The following is a 25,250-nucleotide window of genomic DNA, read 5'->3' as shown; positions in this document are numbered from 1 at the left end:
CTTGAATCACAACAAAGCTCAAAAGCAATCTTTCTAAAACTTGGTAAAACACCTTTTCACAAATAGTTGGTAATCTCTCAAATCAGAGTATTAAACTTTTCTATTTCATCCTACTTTTCACGTTTGAAAGAATTCTAGTTTTATAATCCTTGAAAAGCTACCGTTGAAGACAGATTTGAACAACTAAATAAGTTAAAACAGGTTTTCAAAAAACTGTTATGAAAACTTACATTTAATCGGTTAAAACTACGATTTAACCGGTTGAATGGTTTTGACAGTTATACAACTGATTCAAAAAATAGTTTCAAAACTTCTTTGCCAGCTAGAAGTCTACAAGCTTTCAAGAATGGGCTTCAATTAAATATCTCTCTTTATAGTTTCTTTTAAATTGTAAATAATATAGAATAGTGTTTAGAAAGGTGCTTAGAGGGAAACATTAGACACCTCTTTTGTAAAAGCATCTTTAGGCTTTAGTTTAGAAAATTCTAGAAGCTTGGGGAGTGATCTTAGTAAGGGGGGTGTGAGCTTAGGAACTTTTTGGGTAGCTTAGGGAATAAGCTATGTAAATGACCAGCCCTTGCTCCTATAAAAGGAGGGCTTAGGTCCTTCACAATTCAAATTGGAAAAATAGAGTAAAGTTACTATGCTCCATTTGTGAGTGATTGTGAGACTAGTTCTCCTTTTCCTTGTCTTATCTTGTGATGCATTGGGAGCATTCAAGTGGCGGCAAATCTGCACTTATCTTGGAACATTCATCATCCAAGTGGCGTGTCCATTCCCAATCCTTGCTTCAATCACATAAGTCATCTTCCTTCATCTTGTTCTTCAATTTCAATCGGTAATTTTGGTTTGTTTTAGTGTTCTTCATCGTTTCCACCGATTGTATTTGTGTTTTCCAGCTTTGTTTTCATTTCTGTTCTGTGCAGTAGCTTTTCCTTTCAATTCTGTTCGGTTGTTTTAATTCTTTGTTGTTGATTCCATTTGACAATATATGGACTTCCATATGAGCTTTGGTTTGGGTGCAAAGTCTTGGTGAGTTCTTGAATTAGAACATTGATCCAATTCTAAGTAAAGTGCCATTTCATGACCAACTCAAGTTGCTCCTAAGAATGTCAAAGAATCATGTATTCTTGTTATTGCATTCACATCATGTGGTATCTAGAGTCTAGGCTTGTTTCTTGCTTAAATTTTGAGTTGTATTGCACTTTACTTTCAAGAGCTCTTTAATTCAAGTTGTTTACCATTTTGTTTTTAGGATTTATTTTGAGTTTCCTTGCTGTTTTTTCTTTTGTTACACCAAGTGTTTGTGAAAAGGATTATGGCAGTCATTGTTCATATGAGTATGGCTGCTGTTTTGGAATGACACTCTCCTTCCTAGAGATGACCTTAAGCTTCCTTTCACTTGTTGTTATATCTTGTGATATGTCTTTTAATTTTGTAATCATGTCAAGTTTTGTCTTAGTCATGTTATTCCATAATTGTCATTACTTCTAGTAGTACTTTTATTGCTTTGATTGTTTCTTGCTTTGGTTTACTTTCTGTTTTTGAGTTTATTGCTTGATCCTTTGTGCATTTTCATTTTTAGATTTGAGTTCATGCTTGTATTCTCATTCTATACAAGTTCCTTTACATACTTTCCATTATGTCTTTGTTAGTTCATCATACTGTTTTTCATTTCTAAATAGGCTCCTCTGTTTTCTTACAAACGTGCTACTGTTTTCAATTTACTGTAATTAATTGGCTCATGGGAAATTTGTGAAAATTTGGATTTACATTCTTCAAAGTGTTACAAAAGCATAGAAAAAAGAATTACTCAAAAATTCCAAGTACACAAAAAATGATAAATAAAATACGGAAAGTGTACAATACTGCCGAAAAGAATACGGTAATTGGGCACCAATTTTGAAAAATTTATTTCTCTCAATTGGCTTACTGTTTTTACCTCATTCCAGTGTCATTATTGAGTTAAGACATTGAAGTTTCTGTGGTTAATTTTTCACATTCCAGTTCGCTTTCAATCATTCCAGTTAAATCTGTAAACATAGCACAGTTTGCATTTAAATTTTTTTTTCCAGTAGCTGTTTTCTGTTTTCTTCAATCTACTCTAGCACTTTTCTTTAGGACTCTTTAGGTGTGCCTACTTTTCTCATTGAGTTCCTTATTTTCTTGCTTGTCTTTTATTCATTAATCTTTGAGTTTGTCATACATCTAAGTATTCCTTTTGTTCTAACCTTTTCTTGCTTGTCTTCTTTGTTTCTCTAGTTGTTGTGGTGATATTGTTCCTTGATTAAGTGTGGTTTGCTTTGGCATACTTCACTTGAAGCTCATCCAATCCACAAGAGAGGCTTGGTAAAGGACAGAAAATTATTTTTTTGGAGTGGTTTGAGCACATTCTTTTGGCCTTTTTCCAGCAACCTACATCTTACTCTATTTTGCTAACAAGTTTCTTTAATTGTTTGTTTCTGTTTTTTTTTTGTGCTTTTATTATCATGGATACTTTTTCTAGCAGCAAATCTTGTAAACCTTGCTCACCTCAAAAGGCAGCTCTCATTGAAGATTTAAAACATGTTAAACAATCAAATGCACAATATCTTGAGGTGTTGAGCCAAATGGAGACAAGGCTTCAAATTTTAGAAGTACAACGCATGGAGAAAAGATTGTCAAAACTTGAATTGAAGTACGAAAGATCTTCACATTCCAATCATGAAAGACATCATTCTCCTAGGCATTCTTCCAAAGATTTTTCCAATGCTCACGGCCAACATCATCATGGGCTTGTTTTAAAGAGTTTCAACACCTATGGGAGCTTTGAAAAAAAGGAAGAATGGAAAATACACAAACGTGAAGATAGAAGCCAACATGTGATATTGCCTTATGTTCAAAGTGTTAAAGTACCTAGCTTTAGTGGTAATAGTGATCCTAATGTGTATTTAGATTGGGAGGCTAAATGTGAACAAATTTTCAAAGCCTATGGGGTCTATGAAGACCAAAAGGTGAAAATAGCCTCTTTAGAATTTTTAGATTTTGCCAGGAAATGGTGGCATAGCATTGTAATGGACATTGGATATCACAAGAGACCTCCCGTTGTTTCTTGGAATGATTTGAAAGAGTGTATGCGCGCGCGGTTTGTTCCTCCTTATAGGAAGGAACACTTGTTGAAGTTCCAAAGGCTTCATCAAGGACATAGGATGGTAGATGAATATTTTCAAGAATTTGAAACATCTTTGATTAAAATGAATTTGCATGTTAATGACGAATCAAAGATAAAATGGTTTGTAAGTGGTTTAAGAAGAGAAATTAAAGATTTGGTAAAACTACATGAGTATACTTCTTTAAAGAAAGTGTTTCACTTAGCCATCAAGGTAGAATCACACCTTTTGAAAACAACTTTAAAAAATACTCATGATGATAGTTTCTACAACTCTTCTAGGAAGGATGCAACCAAAGTTTCTACTCAAAATTCTCCTTCAAATTTTTGCAAAGAAACCACTTCTTCCCAAAAAGTTTATACCCAAAATCCTTCTACCCCTAAGTCATCCACCAACACTTTAAAAACCAAATGTTTTAAATGTTTAGGTTTTGGGCACACAGCTCTTCATTGTCCACAAAAGCAAACCTTAATGATAAACAAGGTAAAACAAGACCTAATTCACCCACCTACCACACGTGAAAATGAAAAAGACAAAGAAGGCCAAATTGACATGGGTCTTATCCTTCCACATCCAAGGTATTTTCCTTCCTTATCTTTGTCATTACCAAAGGTTCTTACTTCACCACCATCTTGGTTAAAAAATGTTCGGAATGATTTTTTCATACCTCCTAACGGTTGTCACCATTTAAGCGGTCTTTTTCCAAAAGATATCATCATTCCCAAACAAATTTTTCCAACTTGGTCAATTTCTAGAACCTCCTTTTCTGCAATCCCATTGTTTACAAAAGCTAAGTCATGTTTGCCTTTTTCTTCCCCTTTTAATTGTCACAATAAACTGACTTTGTTCTATGCAGGGATTCAGAATTCGTGGACGAATTCTCTCCAACTCGAGGAGTATGATGGGAATCAAATAAAGGAGGCTTTTATTAATGAAGGAAGAGGTCATTCACCTTCACATTTGAAGTTCTTCCTTCTAGTCTTCTCAAAATTAAAAGAAGACATAAAATAAAGAGAGGATCAAGCCTAATGCCAAAGAAGTCTACAAGCTTTCAAGAATAGGCTTCAATTAAATATCTCTCTTTATAGTTTCTTTTAAATTGTAAATAATATAGAATAGTGTTTAGAAAGGTGCTTAGAGGGAAACATTAGACACCTCTTTTGTAAAAGCATCCTTAGGCTTTAGTTTAGAAAATTCAAGAAGCTTGGGGAGTGAGCTTAGTAAGGGGGGTGTGATCTTAGGAGATTTTTGGGTAGCTTAGGGAATAAGCTATGTAAATGACCAGCCCTTGCTCCTATAAAAGGAGGGCTTAGGTCCTTCACAATTCAGATTGGAAAAATAGAGTAAAGTTACTATGCTCCATTTATGAGTGATTGTGAGACTAGTTCTCCTTTTCCTTGTCTTATCTTGTGATGCATTGGGAGCATTCAAGTGGCGGCAAATCTGCACTTATCTTGGAACATTCATCATCCAAGTGGCGTGTCCATTCCCAATCCTTGCTTCAATCACATAAGTCATCTTTCTTCAATTTCAATCGGTAATTTTGGTTTGTTTTAGTGTTCTTCATCGTTTCCACCGATTGTATTTGTGTTTTCCAGCTTTGTTTTCATTTCTGTTCGGTGCAGTAGCTTTTCCTTTCAATTCTGTTCGGTTGTTTTAATTCTTTTCTTCTTTCTTTGTTGTTGATTCCATTTGACAATATATGGACTTTCATATGAGCTTTGGTTTGGGTGCAAAGTCTTGGTGAGTTCTTGAATTAGAACATTGATCCAATTCTAAGTAAAGTGCCATTTCATGACCAACTCAAGTTGCTCCTAAGAATGTCAAAGAATCATGTATTCTTGTTATTGCATTCACATCACAAACTCATTTAAACGATGAGTGACATGTCCTTATCACAAACACTTGGCGGAATTGAAAGGAAAGCAAGAACAAATCAAGAACACAAATAGAAACACAATTGCTACATGTATCAAACCGAACAGAATTGAAACAAGCACAAATCCTACCAATTGAAATAACCAAAGGAATAAGATGAACCAAACAAAATCTTAAGACAACACATAGAATAAAAATAAATGGTAGAAATTGAAGAACAAGCTAACTACCCATTGTAGATGGAAATGGAAATGAAGGAAAGGAAACTTAGATGGTTGAAGAACCGGATGGAATGGAATTTGGAGATGGTCACGTCATTTGGTGATGGAGTTCCAAGATGAGTGAAGGAATGCCGCCACATGTAGCTCTCCAATCTCTATTTATAATAGAAGAGGGTTGAAATTACAAGCAAATGAAATTCAAAAGTCCCTCCAAATGAAACTTAAATTTGGCGCCTATCTAGTCATGAGGTAAGTGTGATCCACTTCCTATTTTCAGCACCTCCTAAAATGCGTCTACACCCCACTAACTATTCACACTCTTTATTTAATATTCACACCTCCTACAACTATACAAAGGTAATTCAAATGTTGCTATTTTATTTAATGCTTGGCCTTGCCCCTCGTGGTTTGGACTTGGGCTTTCTTGGGCTTGGCCTTCTTGGGCTTGGGCTTGGGCCTTATCTTTTGCAAAGACTAATAAGAAGAAATTTAAATGCTTTGGCCTTTGTCAATTTCTTCTACTGATAACATCTTTTTGATTCTTATCATCCTCACTCAGGCTATCCACCACCTCTTTATTTTGAAAGCATTTAAGAGCTTGTTGGAGGATGGCTGGGAGCTCAGCAGCATGAGGCGTCTCGTGACCTTCAGAAGCACTCTCCCCCTTGGCTTCATGCATGATAAGGTCGCAAAGGGAGGAGGCGCTCGGAGGGTTGTCCCTGAAGGATGACGCGTGGCCATCAGATGCTGAATGCGATGGTGCCTCGACATCCCTACCCTTTGTCTCTTGAAGACAAGGCCCGAGGAGGTGTCCTCGTCTTCAGTACCAACGGCCACCACCACCCCTTTTAGCTTGTTGCCATCAGAGGTTGGTTTAGATTTGTTGGGAGCAGAGTTGGTAGCGGGAGGAGGGTTTGAAGTACCCATGCCAACAGCAGCAGCCCTACGTTTGGCGAATAATTCGGCTAATTTCTTTTACTTCTCCTTGTTAAGAGTCATGTCTGCATAAAAACAACAAAGCATAAGAAGTTGACTCCACACAACGTGCAATTAACAACAATGAACAGATAAAGGAAGAGACAAATATGAGGCAGAAATGGTAAAAGTGTTGAACAAGATGCTTTGATGTCTCCAAATCCAAGAGGAAAGCTTGAAGACCTTTTTGTTGGGTGTGTGTGTGTTGTATAGTTGTTTGAAACTTGTTAATTCACTCCTTAAGTTGATCCAAGTTCATTTCAATCTTTAACCTTTTGAAAATATGTGTTTTCTAAAAAGCTGTCAAAATTTCAACAGGTTGTTTTACCTTAGTAGTTTTTTAAAAACTTGGTTGACTTTGCTGTCAAACCAAAACAATCGATTGTTTCGACAAAACAATCAATTGTTTTCTTGAAAACCTTAACAGAATTATGTTAAGCGGTTTTAATATGTTTTAAATGATCCTAACTAACTTGGCTCCTTTATTAAATGCTTTTGACCACTTGGTGGGTCTATATAAAGGTGGTTTTATGCTCCTAATCTTAGAGTAACAGAAAAAGTTAATCAAAACAGTTTTTCCAAGACTTGAAAGAGTTTTGGATCATTCTTAAGTGTGTGGAATAGGATTGGGTTGTAATTCTGAACTTTAAGGTTTGTAATACCCAGGTGTATTTTGTTCCCTTCTTCCTTGATTACTGTATTTCCGTAGTTTTGTTTCCAAGGAGTGTTGTGTGTTCTTGAGGTGTTCAAGATCAACATTCTTGATGTGGTTTGCCAAAGGTAGTGTGTTTCTTGAAGGGTTCAAGGTCACTACTTTGGTGTGTGGTGTTTGTAATCTGGTTTTGATTGCACAGTGGAATACCCAGTGGTTTATGGGGACTGGATGTAGCTTTTGGTGTAAGAGTGAACCAGTATAAATTGTTTGCGTGCTTATCTCTTACCCTTAACTCTTTAAATTCTGTTTTTAAGTTGTTTCTATAAATTGCTGATAAAAACAACCGATTGTTTCGACAAAACAACCGATTGTTTTTCTGATATCATCTTAAAACAGTTTTGGTTATTGGTTTCCTTGATTCTTTTCTCTGTAAGTCAACATTGATTTTCATTATACCTTCAAAGTTTGCAAAAATCCCTCTTAAACAATTCACCCCCTCCTCTCGTTTAAGGCCATATATTCTAACAATTGGCATCAAGAACTAAGTTTGTACCGCCCTGGTAGTCGGGAGTGATGACGTGGCATCCCGCTACAGTATAGGCGTGTTGGCAAGGCGCCAGGTTGGCAGAAGGGAAGGAAGTCGGGGGGCTCGTGAAGTCGCCAGTTATTAAGTTGGCGTGTTCCGATCTCCAGCATATCAGAATAGGCGATCACCGGGTTAAAGATGAAGTCGCCAGATGTAAACTCAGGCGACCAAGCGATTGGAGATCGCCAGAGAAAGCACATCGCCGAAGATGAAGGAGAAGCAGATTATGAAGGCGGCCGGCGAGACCACAGGGAAGGTGTATGAAGGCACCCTAACTCGCCAGTTCCAGTAGAGATTGCACTCCCAAGTTGGCTATGTACTGGGTAGTACCACGCATGGGTAACTTAGTAAAACAAGAGTAGAAGCAGCGCCCAAGTCAAGGAGGCTCCAGATGATGGCACGTGTACAGTTGGATACGAGCCACGTGTCCAAGTCTGTAACTGCCAGGAGAGAGAAAGTAACCAGGTATATAAGAGTTCTCAACGCACTTTCTAAGGTACGCACGTTCAGATTATACTCTTTACGCTTGCGAGTGATAGAGCTGACTGTGAGAGAGGATTTGCACGGTTCTTGTTCTCTTAGTATTTGGTGATTCGGTCACTGACTTGGGCGTTGGAGTGCGATCGGCCGCAGCGGCGCCGCTCTGTTTCTTTGCAGGTTCTTGAGGTGGATCTCGAAGAGGAACGGAGGTGCGAAGCGGTGCACACGTTGATCCTTTGACGAGGCAGTTTCCAGCGTTCTGGTCAACAGGCAGGATCAAAGTTCTTGAAAGTTATTCAAGTTTTCGATCCTAAATCTTTTATCTATGGCTGAAAAACTACCTTTTAGGGAGGGTGCCTCAATTAACAGGCCACCTCTGTTTTGTGGACTGGATTATCAATTATGGAAGGTTAGAATGGAATTCTTTGTTGAATCTATAGATAGAAAAATCTGGAATGTTATTACAAATAGCTATCTCATGCCTATATCTGAAAATGTTTCTTCTGAAAGAGAACATCTTGATTGTGTAGCTATGAACATCATTGTATCTGTACTTGATTCTAATGAATTGCTCAAGGTTTCAGAATGTAGTTCTACCAAAGAAATGTGGAATACCCTTGAAGAGTATCACAAGAGTCCAAGGAGTGCCTTGATGGACAAAGAAGAATCTTTTGTTGAATCTTTCTATTCAGAATCCAGAAAAGAGGTTTGTCTTATGAAAAAAGAAGAATTTGGATCAAGTCAAGCTGCTGGGAACAAAAACTGTCAATACTCAAGTGATGAGAGTGGAGAGGAAACATTTAGGTTGCTGTTTAAGAAATTCAGCAAGTTCCAAAAGAAGAGAAACAACAAAAGTTACTCATCCAACAGGTATGATAACAATAAACCTACTTAGTTTAACACTAACAAATATACATGCTTTGGATGTGGTGAACAGGGTCATATTAAAATTGAATGTCCCAACAAAGAGAGGAAAAACTTCAAGAAGCATGAGAAGAAAGGAAAATCAAGAAGAGCTTCTAATGATGACTCATCAAGGTCCTCTTCAAGTGATGAAGAAGAAGCAAATTTATGTCTAATGACAAGACAAGAAAGTGACACAAGCAGTGTAAGTTAAAAAACTTCTATTAATTTTGAGAATTATAGTCAACTTCTTGAGGCGTTCAATGAGACTCATGAAGAAGCTAATAGGTTGGCCTTTTTGAACAAACGGTTGAAAGGTTTAAACAACTCGTTGGAAAATAGAGTCAAGATCTTGGAAGAAGAGTTGAACAATTGAAAAACTGATTTTGAAAATTTGGAAATGATTTACCAAAACTCTTCTTGTAAGTGTGTTGATTCAAGTTCTTGTGAAAATTGTGAATCTCTTCAAAAGAAGGTTCACTATCTTTTAAAAACAATGGACAAGTTTTCCAAAGACCAATCCAATCTTGAAACTGTTCTTGCTTCTCAAAAATGTGTTTTTGGCAAGGCTAGGTTAGGGTTTAATCCAAACATCAAGAACAAATATGTTTCAAAACCCTTTTCAAGTTTCTTTGAAAAACAACCTGTTGTTTTATTGAAACAACCGGTTGAATTTTGTCATTACTGCATGAAAAGGGGCCACACTATTAGATTCTGCAGAGTAAGAAGGTTTTCTATTCCCAAAGGTATTTTGAAATGGGTTCCTAAGGTTTCTAAGGTTCCTAAGTCTCCTACTAACATCATTGGACCCAAATTTATAACAGAACCAAATCTTACTTCTTAATCTTTTCTTGTAGGGATCTATGGCAACCAAGAATTATCTTTGGACTTGAAGAATGACTTCTAAAGGGAAAAAATTCTTTCTAGACTTCCAATTACTGTTGAGTACAAAACCTAGTTTTCTTGAAGGCCAAGAGAAGTTACTTGATTATGGACAATGACTCATTGAAAGAACTACATTGTCAAAAGGATAAGACTTTCCTTGTTTTTATTTTCTTCTCTTGAATTTTTCTTTAACTCTGTAGTATGAAAAATATTGTTTAATGTCTTCATCATTCATCTATGTAATGTGAATACAAAGCGTATCCTTCTTATTCATCTTTGCCTGTCAATTCTGAATCTGTGAAATGCTTAATTTATTGTCACAGAAAAACAACCGATTGTTTTCACGAAACAACCGATTGTTTTTCCTCTGACACCTTTGTATAATGCTGTCAAGTTTGCTTATGCATGATTAAACCATTCCTCTTTTTCAAATCTTGCTTTTGGACAAATATACATTGAGTGTGCCTCAGAATTTGATAATAAAAGATTATATAAACCTGTTTTCTTGAAAGCTCTATATCATTTTGTATTTCTTGAAATGTCAAACTTGTTTGTACTGCTGGTCTACTATATTATCATTCTGATTTCTACTTTGTACAACCCTTCTCATTTTCTTTTTGTGAGAGCAAATAGGGGGAGTTGTTTATGCTTGATTTAGTTGTATAAGATAGCTTTAAAATTGATATATTATGTTGTTGCTTCTCTGCACTTGAAAGTACTTGATTACTTCAATTTTCTGGTTTTTCTGCTAGTGTTGTATATGCAGAAAAATGGTTTGTGTGTGTATTGTTATCTTGCTGTTATACTTGCTTTGTATATGCATCAATTCTGTGTTACAAGACCTTTCAAGTACAGGTGTTATGATGAAGAATGATCAAAGTGATGCTTATGGTTCAAGAGCATATACACCTTACTCATATTCTTGACAAGTCAAAATTCATGACCTATGTAAAGAAACTTCAAGAATAAAGAGTCTAATCTGGTGTTGTTGATGGCTTATAACTGTGGAGGAGTCTGTCCATGTGGTGTTTGATGAAATCATTCATAGTGATCCAGGTTCTACAAAGATTTATGCAAAAGAAGATGAGTAGAACATCATTTTGTAAAAGCTGGAATCCTGTCCAAAAAAATAATCGATTGTTTTTGCGAAACAACCGATTGAAATTCTGCAACAGGGTAGAAGATTCCTGGATTGATGATAAGCATTATATCTGAATTCATAGCTTTGTGAGGTGGTTTTACTACTGCTCAGAATGCTCAAGTTTTGGTCCTTACTGCTACTAATCGTCTTTCAAAACTTGGTGAAAGCAATACTTTGATGTCTCCCTCAAGCATTTGGAATTTATGTTTCAGATCAATGGGAAATGGCTGAGATGTTAAATGCTATCCTGAAGGGTGAGAGGATTGAAGAAAACATTGACTTTGAATATATAGCCTTCTTATGTGAAGATTACACTAGTTCGGATCTCTTTGTCTTGTGCAAGAAAGTGACATTTTTCTTTCATTTGGAAAAATGTTGGGTGAAGAAAAGAAAGGGGGAGAAATTGTGGTTTCTTGGACTCTGGTGCTTTAAATTTTGTGTAAATTCAGCTGCTGTCATAAGCTCTGATATCCTTAGATTCCTGCTGCAATTTCTGATATGGTATCAAAGATTTGTTGTTGCAATGGTGTTGTTACACACACTGGTTTTTTGGTTTATTATGTTGCTGGTATATGCTGGTTTTCAATGCTGGAAATTCTGCTGTTTGTATCCCTTCTTTCATTCTATTTAAAAAGACAAATAAGGGGAGAATGGTGTGGTTTTATGTGTTGTGTTGCTACTGCTACACTATGGCGTTATCTGGTTTTATCATGGTTTAAATTCTGCTGCTACCATGCTCTTATTCACCATAGTTTTGCTGCACACAAGTCTCATTTTGGAACTGGTTTTTATGGGTATTTGAATGGTTTTTCTGCTTAAAGGCTTATGCAGAAAACTAGTTTTGTGTGCCTTGGTATCCTGCTGGTATACTTGCTTTGTATATGCACAAATTCTGTTTTGCAGGACCTTTCAAGTTCAAAAACAACAACACAAACAAACCAGGGATTTGTCTTCATCAGATAAGGGGAGATTGTTGAACAAGATGCTTTGATGTCTCCAAATCCAAGAGGAAAGCTTGAAGACCTTGCTGCTGGGTGTGTGTATGTTGTTTAGTTGTTTGAAACTTGTTAATTCACTCCTTAAGTTGATCCATGTTCATTTGAATCTTTAACCTTTTGAAAAGATGTGTTTTCTAAAAAGCTGTCAAAATTTCAACAAGTTGTTTTACCTTAGCAGTTTTTGAAAAATGTGGTTGACTTTGCTGTCAAACCAAAACAATCGATTTTTTCGACAAAACAATCGATTGTTTTCTTGAAAACCTTAACAGAATTATGTTAAGCGGTTTTAATATGTTTTAAATGATCCTAACTAACTTGGCTCCTTTATTAAATGCTTTTGACCACTTGGTGAGTCTATATAAAGGTGGTTTTATGCTCTTAATCTTAGAGAAACAGAAAGAGTTTACCAAAACAGTTTTTCCAATATTTGAAATAGTTTTAGATCATTCTTAAGTGTGTGGAATAGGATTGGGTTGTAATTCTGAACTTTAAGCTTTGTAATACCCAAGTGTATTCTATTTCCTTCTTCCTTGATTACTGTATTTCTGTAGTTTTGTTACCAAGGAGTGTTGTGTGTTCTTGAGGTGTTCAAGATCAACATTCTTGGTGTGGTTTGCCAAAGGTAGTGTGTTTCTTGAGGGGTTCAAGGTCACTACTTTGGTGTGTGGTGTTTGTAATCTGGTTTTGATTGCATAATGGAATACCCAGTGGTTTCTGGGAACTAGATGTAGCTCTTGGTGTAAGAGTGAACCAGTATAAATTGTTTGCGTGCTTATCTCTTACCCTTAACTCTTTAAATTCTGTTTTTAAGTGTTTTTATAAACTGCTGATAAAAACAATCGATTGTTTCGACAAAACAACTGATTGTTTTTCTGATATCATCTTAAAACAATTTTGGGTATTTGTTTCCTTGATTCTTTTCTCTATAATTCAACATTGATTTTTATTATACCTTCAAAGTTTGCGAAAATTCCTCTTAAACAATTCACCCCTTCTCGTTTAAGGCCATATATTCTAACAAAAAGTACCAATGTATCTCTTAAGGATTTTGGCGCAAAACTCGAGCTCGATCAACTCAGCCGTGTCAAACACCACGCCCAAGCTCGAGAGAAGTCGACACGTCTCACGATCAGAAGGAGTCAAGTCCTCAAGACTTCTGGGTTTCTCTACCCAGTAAAGTGGGAAACCATCCAGTAGGGTAGGGTCGTGGATGTTGCAGCATATCTTCAAGAATTTCTTCTTGAAGCCCTTATAAGATTGCTGAAAGAGAGTCATGAGGACTCTCCCCACCACGCCGTTAAAGCTTAACCACAACTTTTTCCCCGGATTCTTCGCCTCGAAGAAATAGAGGAAGACGTCCACGGAGGGTGGGTGGCCAAGGTAATCACAGAGAATTGCGAAGGCCTGCACAAAGGCCCAGCTGTTAGGGTGTAGCTGGGCAGAGGCCACGTTGACCTCTGTGAAGAGAGCCCGTTCAAACCTCGAGAAGGGAAGGTGGAGTTTGAGCCGCTTGAAAATGGAAGTGTACATAAAGAAGAAAGGCTCGTCACGATCCGCCCGATCATCAGCGCATACGGGAACTCCTTTCCTGCAAGGTAAGACCTTCAGGTATACGTCGAGTTCCTTCCCAAAGACATGAAATTTGTTCTAGGATTCACCTTGTTTGTACGTGTCTATGTCCTTGTGGGAGTTCAATTGGGAGGTCTCAGCCAAAAAGGCTTCAGGAGCCCATCGATAGAGGGCTTGGTAGTCAACGGAAGGAAGAGGGTTCGATGTTGTTTTGGTTCTGGCCATCTCGAAGAAAGCTAAAAAGGAAAAAAGGAAGAAGAGAAAGGAAGAAAGCGAAAGTTTTAGAAGAAGATGAGGGCGCGACTCGAGAAACCCAGAAAAACAAAGACTCAAAGCAAAAAACAGAGAAGACGTAAAGTGTAGAAAACCTAAAATGCGGAAAACATAAACAATCCCATAACAGTTATAGCATGTTATGGGCAGCGGAATTCATAAAGCAAGAGCAAACCACGAGTAAAGATCATACCTTTGATCAAGTAGGGTTTGAAGGTCTGAGTTTCGAAAGAGGAAGAGAGAGCGTTTCGAACGAGAGAAATGCTTGGAAATGATTTGCTTAAGTGAAAGTAATGAAACAGTGAAGAGAGTGTAAGGGTTTAAAGGTTTAAACAGTGTACGAAGAAGCGCAAGCACCAACGAGTGATAGCCATTGATCTTGCCACGTGTACGCTGATTTAAAAAGAATGGTGAGACGTCACTTCGGTATACTGTTCATATCCTATCACCCAGTGCCACGTAGATCGCCTAGGACGATCACTTAGTCTCTTCACTGAAACAAGTTACAACTCGAGATTGTGAGACTTATGTACCGACCAGTCCTCGAACCTTGACGTTGGAGATCGACGTCAGACCTCGCCAACAGAGGGAGAGATCGGACATCGAGGTCCGAAACAATTACACTAGTTACCAGTTAAACATCAGTAATGGGAGAAAGCCCTAAGACGCGAGGGATCCATGCATGTGGTGTGTATAGCGCATTCAGGCGCGACACGAGTAAATAGTCCTTGGAGGTGCTAAGGCCAATTAGGGTTAGGGTTTCCAAGGGAAGTTGCATGCATGGCACGTGAATACTTAGGGCACTCGCAGAACAGATGGCCCCATAGATTTGATGCACAAGTTGGTACCCAGACAACCATTTTATTAGCTGTTGCACTCCAGTTAAGGGAAGTTCTATGTTCCAGATTGCGCTAAGATTGTGTAATAGCAGCGCAGGGACATTCTCCAAGAACCCTAGACATGGGTAACAGGAGAAAGGTAAACCCTAGTTTCAACCTATATAAAGGGTGCTAAAAACCCTAGCAAGGTACACGATTTCTAAGACTGAAACTACTTTATACACTTAGTGTTTCTTTGCCCTAATACTGACTTGAGCGATAGAGTACAAACGGTCATCAAGACGCCCTTTGTCTTTGCAGGTGAGAGATTCTTCAACCAAGGAAGTTTGATTCTCAGGCGGAGATAGGAGGGCCAAAGGCTACCGTTCGAGTCAACCGACGAGAACAGTTTTATTTTTATTTTTGTTTATTGTTTTATTTTTGTTTATTTTATTTTACAGTTTTTTTTAATTTGTTTTTATTTTATCTTCAAATTTATTTTGAATTTATTTTATTTCATTTGTTTTAATTTTATTTTTTTAAAAAAAGAAAATAAATACTTTCTATTTTTTTCACTAATATTTTTTCAGGAAGATAGCAACATGACAGAAGAGGAAGCAACACATTCTAGGAGGACTGATGTGATTCCACTAGCACACTTTGAATGATTCTTGACATTCTTAGGAATCATCTTGAGTTGGTTATGAGATAGGCACTTTATCATAGAATTGGATCAAGGTTCTATGAACAAGAACTCACCAAAACTAGTGCCAAAACACAAACTCTTATGGAAGTTCCACATATTGTCAAATTGAACCGATTAAATTGAAAGAAAATGCAAAGGCACCGATTAAACAACACAAAAACTAAATTGCATCGAACAAAAGACTTGAATTAAAGAAGAAGAGAAGAAGAACAGCGAAGAACCAAAAGCACCGAAGCAAAGCTAAAAGAAAACTGAAAAATACATAACAGAATTTCAATGGAAGCAAACTAAGACATGAACAATTAAAGAGAAGGATGGAGACTCCAAGATAAGTGTGCAAGCCGCCACTTGAGGTAACCATGGAACCATTAAGATAAGACTAGTGAAGAAGGCACAAAGCTCTCCAATGCTCTCTCAAAAATTGAATATAGTTTCTCTAATTAAAATTCAAATCTCAAATGTACAAGGGCAGCACCTTAATTTATAGCCTAGAGGTGCTGAAATGCAAGCTAAAAGAATTCAAAATTCCCTCCTAAATTCAAATGCAACCGGCGCCAACTAAGGTCATGGAGAAGGTGTGACCCTCTTTCTCACTTTGGCACCTCCCTAGTTACTCCTACACCTATCTACTAACGCACCCCCCCTAATACTCCTAACTAAGGACCTAAAGATGCTTTAACAAAAGAGGTTTCTAATGTTTCCCTCTTAAGCACCTTCACACAAAGAAATTACAAAAAGAGAAAATAAACGTCCCTTAGCTCCTAAAGCTTTGAACATGCTTCTTGTAAGCCTTTGAGGTGGGCTTTGACCTCCATGGGCGTCCTCCACTTGTGCCTCAACCTCTTCTTGCTCTAGATAATTGGCCTCCATGTCCTCTTGAGCTTGATCTCCATCATACTCCCCAAGTTGGAGAGAATTCGTCCACGAATTCTGGAGACCTACAGAAAAAAGAGTTAGATCGCTAACATTAAAAGTATGACTACCTAAGAATGTATCAGGCATATCTAACTCATAAGCATTTTCATTAATCCTATTGAGGACTTGGAAAGGTCCATCCCCACGAGGCATTAGTTTGGACTTCCTTTGAGTAGGAAAACGATCCTTCCTCAAGTGAAGCCAAACCCAATCTCCCTCATCAAACAACAATGCTTTTCTCCTTTGATTGTCAAGTTCAGCATACTTGTCAACCTTCTTCTCAATTATCTTCTTGATGTCTTTATGCAAAGTTTTCACAAAAGAAGTTTTTTCATCCCCATCTTTGCACAAGACATCTCCAAGAAGGGGAATAGGAAGAAGACCAAGAGGTGTTAAGGGGTTAAACACATAGACAACCTCAAAAGGAGAATGTGAGGTGGTAGAATTTACTACACGATTATATGCAAACTCAACATGGGGTAGTAAATTCTCCCATACTCTAGGATTCCCCGAAATAAAACATCTCAATAGTTGTCCCAAAGTTCTATTCACCACCTCGGTTTGACCATCAGTTTGTGGGTGGCAAGTGGTAGAAAATAAAAGCTTAGTCCCAAGCTTGCCCCACAAGGTCTTCCAAAAGTGACTCAAGAACTTGGGATCTCTATCGGACACTATAGATCTAGGGATCCCATGCAAGCGAACCACTTTTTGGAAGAAGAGGTTTGCAATGTGGCATGCATCATCCACTTTGTGGCAAGGAATAAAGTGAGCCATCTTATAAAAAGGATCCACTACCACAAAAATGGAGTCCTTTCCCTTTGATGTCTTGGGTAATCCTAAGATGAAATCCATAGAGATATCAACCCAAGGCATTGAAGGGATAGGAAGAGGAGTATATAAACCATGGGGATGCATCTTAGAGTTTGCTTTGCGGCAAGCTATGCATTTATCACACAAACTATGAACATGTTTATGCATATGAGGCCAAAAGAAAGGTTCATGCAACACATCCAAAGTTTTAACAACCCCAAAGTGACCCATTAAACCCCCCTCATGGGCTTCTCTAACAAGAGATAATCTAATAGAGCATTGAGGAACACAGACGTTTTCCTTTAAAAAGAAAGCCATCTTGTATTAAAAAATATTTGTGTCCTCCCTTAAGACACTCTTGATAGATGAGAGAAAAATCAAGGTCATCATGATAAAGTTCCTTAATGTGATCAAAACCAAGATATTGAGAGCTTAAAAGGTTTAGCAAAGTGTATCTTCTAGAAAGTGCATCCGCCACAATGTTTACTTTGCCTTGCTTGTGTTTGATCACATAAGGAAATTGCTCAATGAATTCCACCCACTTAGCATGCCTCTTGTTAAGCTTGTTTTGGCTTTTTAAATACTTCAGAGATTCATGATCACTATGTATCACAAACTCTTTGGGAAAAAGATAGTGTTGCCAAGTAAACAAAGCCCTAACAAGTGCATAAAATTCTTTATCATAAGTGGAATAATTGAGATGACTTCCCTTCAATTTCTCACTAAAATAGTCTATGGGGTGACCCTCTTGAAGGAGAACAACCCCAATACCTATGCTTGAAGCATGACACTCAATCTCAAATGTCTTAGTGAAATTAGGAAGGGCCAAGATGGGAGCATTAGTCAATTTTTCTTTCAAAATTTCAAAATCCTTTTGTTGTGCTTCTCCCCATTGAAAGACCACATCCTTTTTCACTATGTCATTGAGAGGTGCGGCAATGGTGCCAAAGTTTGGGACAAATCTTCTATAGAAAGAAACAAGTCCATGAAAACTTCGGACCTCATTCAAGGTTTTCGGTGTAGGCCAATTTTGAATGGCCATCACCTTTGTTTTGTCCACATGGACCCCTTTGTAACTCACAACAAACCCTAGGAATTCTATATGATCAAGAGCAAACATACATTTAGCAAGATTAGCATACAAATGTTCTTTCCTAAGGGTTTCTAACACTTGCCTAACATGCAACCTATGGTCTTCCAAAGATAAGCTATAAACGAGAATGCCATCAAAGTAAACAACAACAAACTTACCAATGAAAGGTCTAAGAACATAATGCATGAGGCACATGAAGGTACTTGGTGCATTAGTTAGACCAAAAGGCATAACTAACCACTCATATAAACCAAAGTTGGTCTTAAAAGCCGTCTTCCTTTCATCACCCAGTTTGATACGGATTTGATTTTAGCCGCTTTTAAGATCAATCTTTGAAAAGATTTTTGAACCATGTAATTCATCCAACAAATCATCTAGTCTAGGGATGGGATGCCTATACTTAATGGTAATGTTATTGATGGCCCTACAATCCGAACACATTTGCCATGTGCCATCCTATTTTGGCACTAAGATGATAGGCATAGCACAAGGACTCATGCTATCTTGAACCCACCCTTTCTCAATCAAAGCCTCAACTTGTTGGCGAATTTCCTTGGTTTCACTTGGATTGGTCCTATATGCTGGATAGTTTGGTAAAGAAGTGCCCGATATCAAATCAATTTGGTGCTCAATCCCTCTCAAAGGTGGAAGTCCATTTGGAGGATCTAGAAACACATCTTGAAACTCTTCTACCAAATTTTCCAAGCAATGAGGACTATCAACAAGTGATTCTACTCTAAGAGTTCTAGGGATGGCTAAGAAAAGAGGATGATGAGCCACTATTTCCCTTTCAATTTCATGCCTAGACACAAGGATTGTAGGCTTAGAACTCTTATCTTTTTTTTATCTTTTTTATCTTTTTCACTCTCCCTCTTTTTCTTCATTATGACTTGGTCCTCATGGACTTCTCTAGGAGAGAGAGATTTTAAAGTAACCTTGTGACTATGGAATTCAAAAGAAAGTTTGTTGGTAAAGCCATCAGGTAAAACTTTTCTATCAAATTGCCAAGGCCTTCCCAAAAGAACATGAGTGGCTTCCATGGGCACAACTATTTCTCCTACTTCACTAAGCCATTGTAATTTGTAGGGCTTTGTATGAGAGATAGTAGGCAATCCAAGTTTATCTACTACTCTTGTACTAGCCACTTTTGCACAACTACCCCCATCCACTATCAAAGAGCAAATGTTGTTTTGAATAAGACATCTTGTATGGAAAATATTTTTCCTTTGACTTTCATCAAAAGGTTGTGAAACTTGTCCAAGAAGTCTTCTCACAACTAACAAATCCCCTTCAAGTGGACATTCACTCTCTTCCTCACTAGATGCACTAGAATGTAATGAATGCTTAGGAGAATCCGAATCATGCTCACTCACTACAATGCCTTCATGCATGTACATACTTCGTTTAGAAGGGCAATTAGCAGTTATGTGACCATAACCCACACATTTAAAACATTTAGTATTAGACGTTCTAGTGGGTGATTTAGGCCTAGTAGTAGATGAGTTAGTTTCCTTGGGTTTGAAAGAAGAATCTTTGGAAGGAAATTTAGAAAAAGACATTTTGTTCCTCAAAGACTTGTTGTAGTAACCATCATTGGGAGAATTTTTGAAAGAATTTTTCTTAGCAAGTTGGGCTTCCACCTTCATTGCAAGATGAACTAAAGAACCCAATGATGAATACTCTTGTAACTCAACAATGTCTTGAATATCCTTCCTAAGACCACTCACAAACCTAGCAATCATAGCTTCCTCACTTTCTTCTAATTCAATTTTAAGCACAAGCGTCTCTAGCTCCTTATAATATTCATCCACATTTAGCGTGCCTTGTTGAAACTGTTGGAGTCTCAACATGAGGTCTTTCCTAAAATGTGGGGGCACAAATCTAGCGCGCATGTGATCCTTTAAAGAGTTCCAAGAGTCCACGGGAGGACCCTTGTGATAGATAATGTCCTTTACAACACCATGCCACCATTTTATGGCATAATCACTAAACTCTAAGGTGGCTAGCTTAAGCTTATGCTCATCTTGGATCTCATGGATCTCAAATATTTGTTCACACTTAGCCTCCCAATCTAAATATACATTAGGATCACTAGAGCCATTAAAACAAGGAAGATTGACCGAAGGTAGCCTAACCTTTGCATCTTGGTAGAAGCCATTGATTGCCGTAGTGGTGTCTCTCCCCTTGGTTATGATGTCTATGTCCATGAAATTGTGGTGGAGTTCTCCTTCTCCTATGGTCTTCTTCACGGCCAAAATCATTTGAAGAAGCTCTTGTTGAAGGTCTATGATGCTCATCATGGATAGAAGGAGATGGCCTAGCTTGTTGGACCTCCATCTTTTGTAATTTCTCTTCCAAATGCCTAATGGTTCGTTGTGCCTCATGTAATTCACCAAGGATTGAAGCTTTGGAAGGAGAATGCTGCTTGTAGGATGCATCACTTGAAAATCCAGCCATTTGCAAATAAAAACAGCAAACACACAAAAACAGTAAACAAGTCAAGAAACAAAATTAGCAAAAACAGTGAGTTTGGCAATGAAATTGCCGAAGTGAATTTGGCCAGAAAATAGGTCACTCTCAAAGAAATAATGTCCTTGCACCAATCTGATCTTGAGGTCTTGGAATCCTCAAATGAAAGATGTCAAAGCAAGGCACACCAATCTCAAAGCCAACCACAACAAAACCAATGAAGCAATAAAGACAAACAAGAAAAAGTATAAGCAAAGAAAGGCTAGAACAAAAGGAATACTGATGTTTGACAAACTCAAAGATTAATGAACAAAAGACAAGCAAGAAAATTAAAGAACTCAATGAGAAAGTAGGCACACAAAAGAATACTTAAAGAAAAGCACTAGAGTAGATGAAGAAAACAAAAATTAGCTACTAGAAAATATTTTTTTATGCAAACTGTGCTTGATGTTCACTGATTTAAATGGAATGATATAGAGCGAACTGGATAATGAAATTTTAACCACTGAAACTTCAAGATCTTAGCTCAATAATGGCACTGGAATTACTTAAAAACAGTAAGCCAATTAATTGAGATAAATTTTTCAAAATCGCTGCCAGATTACCGTATTTTTTTCGGTAGAATTGTACACTTTTTGTATTTTATTTATCATTTTTTGTGTACTTTGAATTTTTTTGAGTACTTTGTTTTTCTATTCTTTTCTAACACTTTGAATATCACAAATCCAGAATTTCAGAATTTTCCAATGAGTAAATCAATTGCAATAAGGAAAAACAGTAAGCACATTTTCAGAAAACAGAGGAATCCTAATAGGAATGAAAAATAGAATTATGAACTAGCAAAGACATAATGGAAAATGATGTATATGGAACTTGTATAGGTCTAGAATACAAGCATGAACTCAATCTAAAACAGAAAATGCACAAAGGATCAAGTATCAAACTCAGAAAGTTATATGACACCAAAGCAAGAAACAACAAAATCAATAAAAGTACTACAAGAAGTGATGACAATTATGGAAAAACAAGACTAAGACAAAACTTGTATGGATTCAAAAAGGAAAATACTCAAACATATGATAGGCACAAGAATTAAAACAGCAAGCAAACTCAAATAAGCCTAAAACAGAAACTTAAATTACAAGAAATTAAAAGAGCTCCTGAAATAAAGTGATACACAACTCAAAAATTAAACAAGAACACACCTAAACTCACGATACCACATGATGTGATTCCACTAGCACACTTTGAATGATTCTTGACATTCTTAGGAATCATCTTGAGTTGGTTATGAGATAGGCACTTTATCATAGAATTGGATCAAGGTTCTATGAACAAGAACTCACCAAAACTAGTGCCAAAACACAAACTCTTATGGAAGTTCCACATATTGTCAAATTGAACCGATTAAATTGAAAGAAAATGCAAAGGCACCGATTAAACAACACAAAAACTAAATTGCACCGATCAAAAGACTTGAATTGAAGAAGAAGAGAAGAAGAACAGCGAAGAACCAAAAGCACCGAAGCAAAGCTAAAAGAAAACTGAAAAATACATAACAGAATTTCAATGGAAGCAAACTAAGACATGAACAATTAAAGAGAAGGAAGGAGAAGAGAATGGAGGTATGGTTGGATGATCACGCCACTAGGAGGATGGAGACTCCAAGATAAGTGTGCAAGCCGCCACTTGAGGTAACCATGGAACCATCAAGATAAGACTAGTGAAGAAGGCACAAAGCTCTCCAATGCTCTCTCAAAAATTGAATATAGTTTCTCTAATTAAAATTCAAATCTCAAATGTACAAGGGCAGCACCTTAGTTTATAGCCTAGAGGTGCTGAAATGCAAGCTAAAAGAATTCAAAATTCCCTCCTAAATTCAAATGCAACCGGCGCCAACTAAGGTCATGGAGAAGGTGTGACCCTCTTTCTCACTTTGGCACCTCCCTAGTTACTCCTACACCTATCTACTAACGCACCCCCCCCTAATACTCCTAACTAAGGACCTAAAGATGCTTTAACAAAAGAGGTTTCTAATGTTTCCCTCTTAAGCACCTTCACACAAAGAAATTACAAAAAGAGAAAATAAACGTCCCTTAGCTCCTAAAGCTTTGAACATGCTTCTTGTAAGCCTTTGAGGTGGGCTTTGACCTCCATGGGCGTCCTCCACTTATGCCTCAACCTCTTCTTGCTCTAGATGATTGGCCTCCATGTCCTCTTGACACTTGGATATTATGTCATGTACCTGAGGCCAATGCATTATTCTAGTATTGCAATACCTGTTATAGCCAAGGCCTTGCAAATAAATCCTGATTTTCTCACTCTCATCAGTACCCATCAATTCACATCAATGGAACATGAGGATCCATATTCCCATTTGGACACATTTTATGAATTTGTGGGAACAATGGATTTTCAATAAGCTAATATTGAAATTATTTATATGCGCTTGTTTCTTTTTTCATAGGCAAGAAAGGCTAAAGATGGGTTCAGATCACTTCCAAACAGAGTCTCACTGGCTGGAAGGATGTAGAGGAAAAATTTCAACAAAGATTTTTTACAATCTTTCACTACATCAAAGAAAAGTCAGAAATTTATGTGTTCAAACAAGGAGTAGATGAATCATTCTGTGAGACATGGGAAAGATTTAAAATGATGCCTAGAAAATGCCCAAATCATGGGTTTGAGCATATTTCTCACCGGTCTCAGATCTGACACAAAGATGCTCCTAGATGCTGCAGCTGGTGGCACAATGATGGCTCTTGATGTAGAACAAGCGACAAGGATTATTGTTGCATTGGTGTCAACTAATTATCAAGCCCAACATGATAGACAAAATACTCAGAAGGAAGGGTCGTTAGAAGATGCACTCTTGGCTCAAAATAAAATTCTGACACAACAAATTGGGCAACTAACCGCACAAATGGCTAAATTGCCCCAACAGTAATATGTTGTGCATTCATCTCAAAGCCATACTCAATCAATCATGTGTGATTTTTGTAGAGGTGATCATCCTAATGGTCACTGTTCTTATCTGAACAATTCACCTGAAGTTGAGGATCCATCCATGCTTGAAAGAATGAGAAAAGTTGAAGAAGCCCTAACAAAGCTTGTGATAATGGAAGAAAATAGCATGACAACGATTAGGAATATAGAGATCCAAATGGGAAAAGTGGCCAAACAATTTGAAGAAATACAAAGTGGTCAGTTTTCAGTCGACATTCAAACCAACCCAAAAGAGCATTGCAATAATGTAGTAGGTGAAAAAGAAGATCATACTGAGGAGTTAGAGAGAGAAATGAACATAAGTGAGGAAGAAAAAATTAAAAATAAGGAGAGAAGTATTCTTGAAAAAGATTTATCATATCCTCATCCTCCTTCAAAAAAATAGAAGGAAAGAAATTTTTTTGACAAATTGCTCCCTAAAACTTATTTTGCAGGAAATCTGAAGCAAGATTCAACAGTTGAAAATTTTCGAAAGAATAGGAGCTACATTGAAGAAAGAAATATAGAGCTGGAAGATAGATACAATGCCCTTATTCAGAAAAGCTTGCCTAAAAAATTCATGGACCTAGGAAGTTTTAATCTTCCAGTGTCTATAGTGTCTATAGGTGCTTTATCTGTGGACAATGCCTTGCTGGATTTGGGGGCAAGTATAAATTTAATTCCTTTGGCAATGCTAAGGAAGATAGGCGATTTGGAGATTCAACCAACCAAGATGCAGTTACAATTGGCAGACAGATCCATCAAATATCCATATGGTGTGGTTGAAGATGTTCTGGTGAAGGTGGATAAGATCATGTTCCCTGTGGATTTTGTTGTCATGGACATAAAATAAGATGAAGAGGTTCCCTTGGTACTTGGCAGACCCTTTATGAAAACTGCTAGAATTATAATTGATGTTGACAAAGGAGACCTTCAACTTATTATAGCTCAAAATGAGGAGGTAACTTTTCATCTTTTTGGTGGTCTTAAAAATTCTAATGCAGGGGAAGAATGTGTACAAAAGGATGGATCAAAGAGAGATTTCTACCTTAAAATAAACAGGTGTCAAGCTAGATGACGTTAAACGAGCGCTTACTGGGACGCAACCGAGTCCACATTTTAGTTTTATGTTGTTTTGTTACCTTTGCTGATTTTATTTTTTATTTTTTTAAAAAAAAAATCTTATATGCCTCCTAATCATTTTGCAGGTTATCTATGTTGACCTGGGCACATTCTATTATTCAGGGGGCAAATCCGGCAAATGAAGCAAGTCTGTAGATAAAGATTTTAACAAAAAGTTGGATAACTTCTTAAGAAGAGGGGATTGAGCAAATATATGGTTGTATCTTCCTAATTCTCTTTTTTTATTAAGTTATTTGAATTTTATTTTTTGTTTAGTTTTATTTGATTTTATTTTTCATTTTTCTGTTTATTTTCTTATTTGTTTAGTTTTTTTAATTGCTTATTTTGTATTTTGAATAAATTTTTTGTTTTGTTAGTTTTAGGTCTTGAATTATCTTTCTTGAATAAATTTCAGTTTTAATTTGTTTGTTTTCTAATTTATTTTTATCAAATAAAAAAGAACTAGAATATTAATTTTTAATTGTGGAAAAAAGAATCTGTGTTTAAATATTAAATAGTGAGATGAATTGACAATTGTGGTTGCTTAATTTTTATTTTTATTACATCATAAAAGAACATGAAGATGATTGAGGCATTTGTTTGTGTTAATTAGGAACCC

At 37.0% G+C, this 25,250-nt stretch overlaps 1 non-coding gene across 1 annotated transcript; it reads right to left on the bottom strand.

Annotated features, from left to right (window-relative positions):
• Window positions 1-23,106: 23,106 nt before the first annotated feature.
• On the bottom strand, window positions 23,107-23,208 carry LOC137836282 (small nucleolar RNA R71). Its single transcript, XR_011085238.1, has one exon. It is a non-coding gene; the product is annotated as a small nucleolar RNA R71 (small nucleolar RNA).
• Between the last annotated feature and the right edge of the window lie 2,042 nt (window positions 23,209-25,250).

The sequence above is a fragment of the Phaseolus vulgaris genome, chromosome 5 (assembly GCF_000499845.2).
Source record: "Phaseolus vulgaris cultivar G19833 chromosome 5, P. vulgaris v2.0, whole genome shotgun sequence".
In the NCBI taxonomy this organism is placed as follows: Eukaryota; Viridiplantae; Streptophyta; class Magnoliopsida; order Fabales; family Fabaceae; genus Phaseolus; species Phaseolus vulgaris.
This window is presented reverse-complemented; position numbering and strand designations above follow the sequence as displayed.